Genomic DNA, 9828 nt, shown 5'->3' on the forward strand with positions numbered 1-9828 from the left:
CTTTCTACACAAAGCAGATGAGCAGATGTATTGCCCAAAGCTCTGACTATTGGAAGGATTTCTCCTCAATACTCTTTCAGGGTCACCTGTAAGTGAGGCAGTACTGTATCAGCCATTCACTTCTGGCTAACACACATATGTCAAGGCAATTTATCCAAGAATCAACCCTGGACTTTTGCTTTTCCATCAGCTAGTAATCTCATGAAGAGGTATCAGGGCGACAGTGGAGGCCACATGATTACTTGATGTCTTATAGTCAGACGTTCCATCTCTATCATGGCCTAAGAGCATGCCAGAAGCTATTTTTGAATAGCTATAATTGTCTCAGGCTTGACATACGCTCTCTTTACAGGTCTTTTTTCACCATAGAAATCCCAGTATCACAAAGTCTCCTGGATTACATGGCCCCAGTGGCAAGGTTGTTTGTAAGGTCACATGAACCAGTTACAGAGCCTTTTCTTGCTCTGGACCCCACTCAAGTTGTCACTCCTCCATGTGATCCAATAAATAGGTCAGAACAGTTCTGCCCAGTATGAAACATGCTATCTACAGAACCCAAAGAGGCTACCAAGTGTTGTACTTCCTTTTCAGTGGATCACTAAACACTTTACTAATATAGTGACCCCCAGGATATTCCTAGGATTTATCTCCCATTCTCTGGAGAGCATGTACAACATACTTGCCACTTCTGGCTCATGTGCTCCAATTAACATGATGCTATTGACATAACAGACCAATGTGATGCTCTTTAGAATGTTCAAATGGTCCAGATCTTTTTGGACTATGTTAGGATGGCATGCTGCATTTAAAATACATCTATAAATTATTTCATATTTTTTGCTTCAGGAGGTAGAGCCTAATTTCTCTCCCCTTGTAGATTACTAGTTCTCAGGGAAGTTAGTTGCCATATTGTGAGGACATGCAAGCAACCAGTGGAGAGACCCAGGTGATGAGGTACTGAGGCTTCCTAGGAACGTGAACGTAATGCGAATTCTCCAGCGCCGATTAAGCCTTCAAATGACTGTAAGACCTGTGGACATCCCGAGTGTCATCCCGCGAGAGAGCCTAAGCCAGAACCACCCAGCTAAGTTGCTTCTGCATTTCTGACCCAGAGAAACTGTGAGACAAAAAATTACTGTCTGCTCCAGGGCTTCTGTGATGCGGTGCCATGGCATGCCTGCAGAACCCTCAGCATTTACATGTGTGCAACTCTGAGGTATGAGGTATCTTGATCAATGGGGGATAAAAGCTTCTCTCTTTCATTACCTGGCAAATGGTTCTGAAGCACATTTTGCAAGGCTTCCAGATGGTGCCACAGAATGAGGCACTAGTTACCTATAATAGTGCTCGATTTGCTCATGCTTCCTTGTATCATTGGCTTTCTCTCTTTCCCTGTTTCACTCTCTCTTATTCCTCACTCTTGTTCCTGGGGATCACCTTCCCCCAAAAAACTATTTGCACACAATCCTTTGTCTGTTTTCAGGGGAACCCACAAGATAATGTAAAAAAGGCATGTGACATAATTCAAATCTGGTATACACACACACACACACACACACACACACACACACAAACACACACACACACATATACACACACACATATATCTGGTCGGTCTGTCTATCTATCTATCTATCTATCTATCTATCTATCTATCTATCTATCTATCAATCATCTATCTATCTATCATCTATTGATATCTACCCAACAGTTAGCATCTTTCTTACTTAATGTAGAAATATTGAAGTCAGGAACAATGCTACTCTCTCCACTGTGATTTAACATCATTTTGGAAGTATTAGCCAACACATACTATATAAGAGAAAGCATATTAAATAAGAGATATAATAATAAAAAAGGAAGGGATTTAGCAGCGTGCCCAGTGGTCTTGCAGATCTGCCTCTTGCTTCAACGGTTTTTGGATGGAACAGATGTGTGGACTCCCCTTCTTCAACATTGAGGCAAGACCCTCCATCAGCAAAATAATTATGACTTGCTGAAGGCTAAGATGATGGTTAGCATTTTTTAGCAATAAACTATTTTTTAAATTAAGGTTTGTACATTTTTTAAGACATAATGCTATTATACACTTAATAGACTACAGTATAGTGTAAACAACTTTTATATGCATTGGAAAACCAAAAAATTTGTTACTCTATTACGATAGTTACTTTATTGCAGTCATCTGGAACTGAATCCACAGATATCTCCTAGGCATGCCTGTGAGCTTTTACAGAAGAGGGATTGAGAGGAATCACCATAAATTTTCAAAAGACAAATTGACAAACTGGGAAAAGGTATTTACAACTTATATCACAAAAAGGCCAATACTCCTAATATATAAAGTTTCTGATATTTTAAACAACAAAAATATATGAAAATAGTAGAAAAAGAAATGCAAATGGCAAAGATGCTCGATCTTTTTCTTAATAAGGGAAGTGTATATTAAAATTATCCTGAGATAACATTTCTCCCCTATTAGATTGGCAAAATTCCAAAAGTTTGACAACATACTCTGATGGTGAGAGTCAGGCTCCTTCATACATTGTTCATGCAATGTAAAGCGATACAATCATTAGAAAGATAATTTGGCAATATCTAGCAAAATTAAATATTTATTTATCCTTTGATTTAGCAATTCTACTTCTAGGAATCTATCCCAAAGACTCACAGGTAAAATTATGAAACAACATGCAATCAAGGAATTTATTGCAGAACAATTTGTAATTAAAAAAAAAAAAGACTCTAAATACTGCAAATTTTCATCAAAAAGGGACTGGTTGAATGTTATAGCCATGCAATAGAGTATTATATCAATCTAAAAAACAATAAGATTCTCTACTGCTATGGACTGAACCGTATCCCCTCAAAATTCATGATTTGAAGCCCTACCCGCCGATGGGATAATATTTGGAGATGGGGCCTTTGGCAGATAGTTAGGTTTAGGTGAGGTCATGATGGTGGGGCCCTCATGATGGTATTAGTGCCTTTATAAGAAGAGGCACCAGAAAGCTAACTATGTCTCCCTACCATGTGAGGACACAGAGCAGGTGGCAATCTATCTGCTAGAAGAGAGTCCTCACCAGAAACCAGCCATGCTGATATCCTGATCTTGGACTTTCATCCTCCAGAACTGTGAGAAAATCAGTTTTTGTTGTATAAGCTGTCACATCTATGGTATTTTCTTATGGCAGCTCTAACTGCCTAAGATACCTATCTATCTCTATGGAGTGATTCTATATGTTGCTAAATGGGGAAAAAAAAAAAAGATACAGAATAATGAATAGTGTGCTACTATTCTTTGGGTAAGAAAAATGTGGAAATATGAATATACAAATACATTTGCTGATATTTTCATAAAGAAACAATGAAAGCATAGTTACCTGCAGAGCAGTCTTTTCCAATCTGTTTATTCCAGAACTCTTAAAATAAGGTTTAGGTCTCAGAGAACCCTGCATTAAATTTATAGCTACAGCTCACAGTACATTAGCATGATTATTAAAATGTAGATATAACCACCCAATAATAATTGACGATGCCCTTTTGAGTAAAAAATGTTATTTTTTCCTTTAGACTGTGTATTTTGCTTAACTTATTATCACCCTCTTGTGTGTGTGTGTGTGGGTGCATGCGCACCTGGTTCCTCTAATCCACAAAGGATATCAACTCCAATGCAAATCACTAGTGTAAGTAAAAGAATCTTCAGCCTTTCATTTAAAAATTTTTTACTACTTGATTATTTTATAATATCCAAGCAAATCTAAAGTCTGATTACGAATTTCTGCCATACAAAATGTCAAGGAGGTATGTGGTATGCATGGTTTTGTCTCCCCATTGAAAACTGAAAATAACACATTAGCCAAACTTTCTTGAAAAAAAAAAAGTAGTCAAGCTTAGCTTACCTTTCTGGAAATTAATTGATTTCTTTCTTTTTCACAAAATCTTTAAACAGCTTTATTGAGATGTAACTCACATACCACACAATTTACCCATTGCCAGTGTACACTTCGGTGGTCTTTAGTACAGTTACACATATTTGCAACTATTGCCACAGTCAAATTTAGAACATTTACATTATCTCAAAGAGAAAACCCATACCCTTTAGCTACAACCCCTTCTCCCCTATCCCCCCAGCCCAAGGCAACCACCAGTCTCCTAAATGGAATTGTATACCATGTGGCCTTTTGCGACTGACTTTTTTCGCTTAATGTTTTCAGGGCTCATCCACACTGTAGCATGTATCAGCACTTCATTCCTTCTTATGGATTAATAATATTCCAACGTATGGGTATACCACATTTTATTTATAAATTTATGACAATAGACATTTGGGTTGTTCTTACCTTTTGATCATTATAAGTAATGATGCTATCTATAAACATTCATATGCAAGTTTTTATACAAACGTATGTTTTAAATTCTCTTGGGTATATACCTAGGAGTGGAATTGCTGGATTGTGTGTTATCTGTATGTATAATCATTTGAAGAAATACCAGACTGTTTTCCAAAGTGGCTGCACCATTTTACATTATCACTAGCAGTGCATGAGGATTCCAATTTCTCTACATCCTCACTGACACTTGTTTTTTTCAAGATCAGCAAAAACATTGTTTATTTATTTACTTATTTACATACTTACTGGGAGGCATTAAAATGAGAATAGAAACCCATTTATCAACATAGAAAGACTGACACACACACAAAAAACAAACCAAATAAGACAAAATTTAAAGCGTATGTTGGCAAAGTCAATGGTAGTTACTCTGTACAGCCACAGATTGCAGGTGATTTATAACCTTTTGCTTATCTACATTTAAGAAGTATTATCTTGTCACATGCAAATGTTTGAAAACATGTATAGGAACTTTCTATTAGAAAATGTGCAAACATACATAAAAGTAGAGAGAAGGGAACGAAGAATTCCCATGTACCCATCACCGAGCTTCAATAGTTAACCACCTCCCTTCTTGTTTTCTCTACCACCCTCCTTCCTTAAGTCACTGACACTTATTATATGTATTTTTCATTATAGCCATACTAGTGGGTGTGAAGTGGTATCTCATTAGTAGTTTTTGATTTGCATTTCCCCAATGACTAATGATGTCAAGCATCTTTTTATGTGCTTATTGGCCATTCGTATATCTTTTTTGGAGAAGTATCTATTCAGAACATTTGCCCATTAAAGACATTTTTTAAATTGTCCTATAATACACATAACATAAAACTTATCTTAATTATTTTAAGTGTACAGTTCAACAGTGTTAAGTACATTCACATTGCCATTCTTTGCCCATTAAAAATTTTTTTTTGTATTTCATTAATGAGTTGAATTTTAAGAGTTCTTTATATGTTCCAGATAACAAATCCCTTATTAGATATACGGTTTGCAAATATTTTCTCTCATTCTGTGGGCTGTCTTTTCACTTTCTTGGCAGTGTTTCTTGAAACACACATTTTAAATTTGAGTGAAGACTAATTTATCTATTTTTTTCTTTTGTTGCTTGTGCTTTTAGTGTCACATCTAAGAATCCATTGCCAAATCCAAGGTAAAAAATATTATCTCCTAAGGCTTTAATAGTTTTAGCTCTTATATTTAGGTCTTTGATCCATTTTGAGTTAGTTTTTTATATATTGTGTGGTAAGGTACCAACGTCACTCTTTTACATGTAGCTATCCAGTCGTCACAGCATCATTTATTGAAGTGATTGTTTCTCCACTGAATGATCTTGGCACTTTTGTTAAAAATCAGTTGCCTATAGACAAATGGTTTTATTTCTGAACTCTCAATGCTATTCCGTTGATCAGTATGTCTACCCTAATACCAATACTACTCTATCTTGATTACTGTTGCTTTGTAGTAAGCTTTGAAATCAGGAAGTGTAAATCTTCCAACTTTGTTCTTCTTTTGCAAGAATGTTTTTGCTATTCTAGATCCCTTTCCATTCCGAGTGAATTTTAGAATCAGTTTGTTCAATTTCTACAAAGAAGTCAGCTGGAATTTCAACAGGGATTGCATTTAATCTGTAGATCAATTTGGGGAGTATTGTCATCTTCATAATATGAAGTCTTCTGATCAACGAACATGCAATATTTTCCCTTTAATTATTTTTTAGTTCAACAATATTTTGTAGTTTTCAGAGTATAAATTTTATGCTTTTGTTAAATGTATTCACAGGATTTTATTCTTTACAATGCTATTGAATATACGATAGTTTTCTTAATTTTATCTTCAGATTATTTATCACAAATGTATAGAAATACTTAGATTTTTATATTTCAATCTTGTATCCTGCAACCTCGCTGAACTTGTTTATTAGTTCTAATAGTTTTTTTGGTGGATTCCTTAGGATTTTCTATATACAATATCTTTAAGATAGTTTTATTTCTTCCTTTTCATCTTGATGACTTTTATTATATTTTCTTGATAACTACTCTGATTAGATCCTCCAGTACGATGTTGAATACAGTTGGCGAGCGTGAACATCCTTGTTTTGTTCCTGAGTTTAGGGGGAAAGCATCCAGTCTTTCACCATTAAGTATGATATTAACTGTGGGGTTTTTGTACATGTCCTTTATCAGATTGAGAAGATTTCCTTCTCTTCCTAGTTTAAGTGTTTTTATCATGAAAGGGTGTTGGATTTTGTTGGATGCTTTTCCTGCATCTGTTGAGATGATCATGTGGTTTTTGTCCTTTCTTTCATTGATATGGTACATTAGCTAATTTTCATATATTGAACTAAACTTGCATTCCTGGGATAAATCCCACTTGGTCATTTCGTATAAACCTTTTTATATATTGCTAGATTTGGTTTGATAGTATTTTATTATGGATATTTGTGTCTATTTCATAAGGAATATTGGTGTGTAGTTTTCTTTTCTTGTGATGTCTTTGGTATCAGGATAATACTGGCTTCATAGAATGAGTTAGGAGGTGTCCCTTCTCTTATTTTTTTGAAAGAGTTTGAGAAGATTCAGTATTAGTTCTTATTCAAACACTTGGTGGAATTCAGCAATGAAATCATCTCGTTCTGGGCTTTTCTTTGTTGGAAGTTTTAAAATTACCGACTCAATCTCCTGTTACAAATTTATTCAGATTTTATATTTCTTTTTATCCATTTTAGCAGTTTGTGTCTATCTAGGAATTTTTACATTTCATCTAAGTTATCTAGTTTGTTGGCATGTAATTGCTCATAGTATTATCTTATAAATTTTTTTATTTTTGTAAAATTATTAGTAAGGTCTCCTTTTCCATTCCTAATTTTAGCAATTTGAAATGTCTCTTTTTTTCTTGGTCAGTCTTACTAAATGTTTGTCAGTTTTGTTGATCTTTGTGGTTTTGTTGATTTTCTGTATTTTTAAAATATTCTTATTTCATTTATCTCCATTCTAACCTTTGTTAATTTCTTCCTTCCACATACTTTGGATTTGGTTTGCACTTCTCTTTCTACTTTACAAGACAGAAAGTTAAGTTATTCATTTGAGATTCTTCTTTTAAATATAGGCATTTCTCTAAGAAGTGTTTTTACTGCATCTCATAAGTCTTGGTATTTTGTGTCTTCATTTTTATCCACCTCAAAGTATTTTCTGACTTTCCTTTTCATTTCTTCATTGACCCAATTGTTATTTAGGAGTGTGTTGTTTAATTTTCACATATTTCTGTGTCTTCAATTTTTTTCTGTTGATTTCTAATTCCATTTTATTGTGGTTGGAAAATGTACTTTGAATTACTTCTTTCCTTTTAAATGCATTGAGGTTTGTTTTATTATCTAGCATTTGTGTATCTTGAGAATGTTTCGTGTGTGGTAGAGAAGTTCTATTTTGTTGTTGTTAGGTCCACCTAGTGTTCTGTAGATTCCTGTTAGGTACAGTTGATTAATAATGCTGTTCAAACCTTCTCTATTTTGGTTGATCTTCTGTCTCATTGTTTTGTCTGTTATTTAAAATAAAGTTTTGAAGTCTCCAGCTATTATTTTTGAATTGGCTATATCTCTCTTTAATTCTGTCATTTTTTGCTTCATCTATTTTGGAGCTTTGTTGTTAGCTGCATATGTGTTTATCATTGTTATATTTTCTTAATAAAGCAGCTCTTTATAGCAGAAATAGTGGTCTTAAATTTATAAATATCATAAATATTAAGGTATGATATTTATTGGTAAAATATGTTGACTCATTAGCCTGGATAGAGATATTGTTGATTTTAGCATATTACACAAAACCTTTTTGGTATCATGTGATTAGTCATCAGCACAATGTATTATTGTGTTTTTCTGGGAAAAAATTCTTTCCACTTTCTCACACTATATCTTGTTTTAGAGTTCAGTCAACTCTAATTTTGCACCTGGCATTATTAGATTCTCACCAACTACATAACTTTTTCATTCCTGAGCAATAAGTCCTGCTACTAAATTATTTGCTTCATGAGACTTTTCACTGTTTTTGACTTTTTAAAATAAAAACTTTGCTCTGTTTGGAGACTTCAGTGGCCATTTATAATAATTAGCTCCTTCCTTTGTCAAATGGCTGTTACTTGTAGTTAAGTATCTTTCAGTTTGAGAACCTGCTATAGACTAAATGTTTGTGTCGCCTCAAGAACCATATGTTAAATCCCAATGCCTAGTATGATGGTATTTGGAGGTAAGGACTTTGGGAGTGATTAGGTCATGAGAGGAATCCTTAGGAATATGATTAGTGCCCCTATAAAAGCAACCTTTCTTTTGCCCCTTCTACTATGTGAAGAAAGCTGTCTATAAACCAGGGAAGTAGGTTCTCACCAGACACTGAATCTGCTGGTGTCCTGATCTTGGACTTCCCAGCCTCCAAAACTGTAAGAAATAAATTTCTACTGTTTATAGGCTGCTTAGCCTATGGTATTCTGGTATATCAGTCCAAATGGACTAAGGTAGAGCCATTGCTGAAGGTGTAAGTTGCTCACTGCAGACAATACATAAAGGAACAGAACACCTCAAATTACCAGCCCATGTAAAACCCATTCACAAATACCTTTCATTATAAATTAACTTTTTCATGTCCATTGTCCTTAAATCATTGAAATAACACAGAAGACTGAAAATCTTCACCATTAACTTGATCAGAAACATCTATAAACCTAGGCCTACAATCCTTCTTTTCATTTTCACACTGTATCTTTAAAAATCACCAAACTGGACTGTCAAATATGTTTGTAAAACACAAATGCAAGTGCTAATACAATGTAAACCAGAAGGATATATTAAATATTTACATGAGAAAACTAAATAAAAAAAAAATGAATGCATAATGACATACATCACTTCTAACATGCAATACGCATTTTGAAATATTTAAAATAACTGCAAAAAATTACAGGGGCGGACGTAGTTAAGTTACTAAATTTCTTCTTCAGAATGAATTTTCTCTTTTATATTCTATTAAACTGGTAAGGCTTGTTTGCACTGTGAGTAAGATAGCAGTATGTAAGAAGAAAATGGGAAAGGAAATTTGAGTGGACAGTATAGTGTTTTACAATATGTCCACAATTTTTTTGATACTTTTCCCTTCAAAAAGTGGAGTCTAATCCTCCTCCCCTCCAGTGTGAGCTATTTTTATTGACTCACTTAATGAATAGCACGTGGCAGAAGTGACAGTGTATGATGTTCAAGATTAGGACATACAAGGCATTGTGGCTTCCTCCTTGCCCTCTCAGATCACACACTCTGGGGGAAACTAGCAGCCATGTTGTAAGAATACTCAAACGGCCTTATAACGAGTCCCACAATGAGAAACTAAGGCCTCCTTCCAATAGCCAAGTGAGGAAGCCATCTTGGAAGTGGATCTTCCAGCCCCTGTCA

The sequence above is a fragment of the Pteropus vampyrus genome, unplaced genomic scaffold (assembly GCF_000151845.1).
Source record: "Pteropus vampyrus isolate Shadow unplaced genomic scaffold, Pvam_2.0 Scaffold156, whole genome shotgun sequence".
Taxonomy (NCBI): Eukaryota; Metazoa; Chordata; class Mammalia; order Chiroptera; family Pteropodidae; genus Pteropus; species Pteropus vampyrus.